The sequence below is a fragment of the Schistocerca gregaria genome, unplaced genomic scaffold, assembly GCF_023897955.1.
Source record: "Schistocerca gregaria isolate iqSchGreg1 unplaced genomic scaffold, iqSchGreg1.2 ptg000259l, whole genome shotgun sequence".
Classification (NCBI taxonomy): Eukaryota; Metazoa; Arthropoda; class Insecta; order Orthoptera; family Acrididae; genus Schistocerca; species Schistocerca gregaria.
In genome coordinates this window covers 4,415,394-4,418,246 of record NW_026061764.1, presented here as the reverse complement: position 1 = coordinate 4,418,246, position 2,853 = coordinate 4,415,394, and the positions used below count along the sequence as shown (strand labels likewise).

The 2,853-nt window shown below is 47.5% G+C and overlaps 2 non-coding genes across 2 annotated transcripts; both read left to right on the top strand.

Moving 5' to 3' along the window:
* The first annotated feature begins 2,255 nt into the window (after window positions 1-2,255).
* On the top strand, window positions 2,256-2,328 carry Trnar-ucg (transfer RNA arginine (anticodon UCG)). The gene has a single exon. It is a non-coding gene; the product is annotated as a tRNA-Arg (tRNA).
* A 452-nt stretch (window positions 2,329-2,780) lies between these two features.
* Window positions 2,781-2,853, top strand: Trnak-cuu (transfer RNA lysine (anticodon CUU)). The gene has a single exon. It is a non-coding gene; the product is annotated as a tRNA-Lys (tRNA).

The following is a 2,853-nucleotide window of genomic DNA, read 5'->3' as shown; positions in this document are numbered from 1 at the left end:
TGTCCCATAAAAATGGCGGCTCTTAATTGGAAATCTGTCACCGAGAAGATACAGGGGGCTCTGATGGTCCATAAGCAGCGCTCTGCGGCCATTTTGCAAAAAGTAAGAATTTTAGACACGTACGTGTTATGTAAAGCCTATTATGTTGCTCAGCTGATCCCACTTCCCATAATGGTGGCGAAAAGGTTGCGCCAATTGTCTAGCAGGTTTATATGGAAGGGTCATCTATTCAAGTTGCGTTACGAGGTTATGACGAAACCGCGTATCTCCGGAGGCTTGGGCCCCACTGACATTACTCGCAAGGCATCTGCCTTGTACGTCCGCCGTACGACTCTCATTGTTACGCAAGAAGTGACTTCAATTACATCCAGAATTTTTACTGTTCTGCGTCCGAAGAGCCTTGCTCCACCTGTCGACGTCGGTCGCCTCAATTTTAAGTTGAAACACGTCCGGGAATTTTATATTGCGGTTAGTTACCTCGGTGACGTCTTCTTGCGACGACCGGCGCCAACGACCAAGAGCTTGATTGCCCGTTGTGAGGGGCTGGCCGGTCCCAATCCAATCGAACTGGCGTCTCCATCAGTGTCCTGGAGGAACGTCTGGAAGAATGTTAGTCTGCCGATCCACTCAATGGCTGTGGCGTCCACATGGTATAGGGTAATTAATAATTTGGTCCCCACCAACGTACGACTGCACCGTATTGGTCTTTCTGACACGGACAACTGCACTCGGTGTGGTCTCCTGGACACACTTAGGCATCGATTCACCTGCAGTGGGCACCTTGCTAATTGGCTTTGGCTCAGGAAACAACTGGCTTTTGTCACTAGGACTGCCGAAACCGCTTATACCATTGACATCATCGTACGGCCCGATTCTTCCTTTTATCCGCGAACGAAGCTCAATACCGTTATGTGGTTGCTTGGACACTTCGTACATTTTGTCAATAGTTGTCATGAAGAGGATGAACACCTAACGTTTCGGCAGTACATCGTTACTGCTTACTGGAACCGATTGCGCTTGCCAGGACTCCTTAAAGATTTTGCAAATATGCTTAGCCTGACATTTGAAAGGGAGGGTGTTGGCTAAGGTCACCTGTGTGAGCCGATTTCTTTTACACTGTAGTTGGTTTTGTCGCCTTTATGTAAAATTCTTCTCTACACCTGGACTGAAGTTTACGTGGACCTTTAGGGCGAACAAGAGAAACAAACGTAAGACCAAGAACCAAGACAGTAGGGGAAATTACGACGCCGTTGTACAGGTGCCATTCGGAAAGAGGACGGTGGAATCATCGTGGCCAGGCCTCGGGTTTCGACCCCTGCCCGCTTTGTTTCCGTAGGCCTGAATCTGATTGTCACCCCTAACTTTCAAACAATGGCAGACGAAAACGACACAAAATAATGGTAAAAAAAAGAAAAAACGGGGCAGAGCACTGGTCTTGTAAACCAGGGGTCAATAAAAAAAAGTGGCTAGGATACCTGGCTCTCACCCAGTATTAAAAAAAAAGTGGTAGAGCACTGGTCTAGTAAACCAGGGGTCGTGGGTTCCATCCTCACAGGAGGAAGACGAATTTTGGAAATCAGTTGCCCATCGTGGCCGTATAGCAAACAGTATCTGTGATGACGAACAATTAGCGACAGGCGTTTTATTAAGAATTACTCTCAGACGTGATTAAGGCGAATACAAAAAAAAAAAAAGAAAAAAGTGGTAGAGCACTGGTCTAGTAAACCAGGGTCGTGAGTTCCATCCTCACAGGAGGAAGACGAATTTTGGAAATCAGTTGCGCGACGTGGCCGTATAGCAAACAGTATCTGTGATGACGAACAGTTAGCGAAACGCGTTTTATTAAGATGTGATTAAGGCGAATGGCGCAGATAAAGCATTTGCCAAAGCGGTACAGCATAAGGTGGGACGAGGCAGTCTGAATTACATTTTATAGATGCATTTCTCACATATCTCAGAGCTTCTCGCGGTCGTCGTCGTCGTCGTCGTCATCGTCGTCGCCGCCGCCGCTTCTGCAGAAGTAGCAAATGGCCATCGTAGCAAATGCGGCGAGGGACGCCCTGCCTTCGATTCCGAATGCACAAAGTTTGTGTTCTTGTTTCCCAGTCTATAGTTGGTCGGTCTCGTAAGAGGTTAAATGTAACTAATGGGTGGGAAAGAGCAAGGGGTAGCAGCTGTGTAGAACGAAAACACAAATTCTCAGGGGTGTGAGCGTTTCGAGATGAGTCGTATACAAGTTATACTTGGTCGTCAGGGACCGTGTGGCCTAATGGATAAGGCGTCGGACTTCGGATCTGAAGATTACAGGTTCGAATGCTGTCACGGTCGTGTTTTTCCAGTTCTGAAAAAGATACATACCGTTTTAATGTAGCAATTCAGCAGTACGAAACCGTCTGAATGTTGCTGTTGACCATTTTCTGCTTGGAGATGCTCTTGAGCTTGAAACACACACAACAAGTCCGGTGTTAACTAGCGAAATGGTCGGCAGAGTGCCGTCACTGCGAGTTTTGGCTGGCACTTGCACATCTAAAACAACGTCGGAAAGTAACTCGTTCGGCTTTTGAGTCACATCAAGTATGAGTGTTAATTTTGACGCCACTAGCTCTGCATGTTGTCATGCAATTCCTTTACCTCTCAGAAATGATTATGAAATAAAAGTGAAGTACGTGACGAGTGTGACGTTAGGAAGACATTAGGCAGCATGGAGAGATTCTGTATGGGACCACCCAACCCAAACGAGTACTGTGTGACGTGCTACCCGCTAGGTATTCACCGAGGCAGCCCGGGTAGCTCAGTCGGTACAGCATGAGACTCTTAATTTCAGGGTCGTGGGTTGGAGCCCCACGCTGGGCG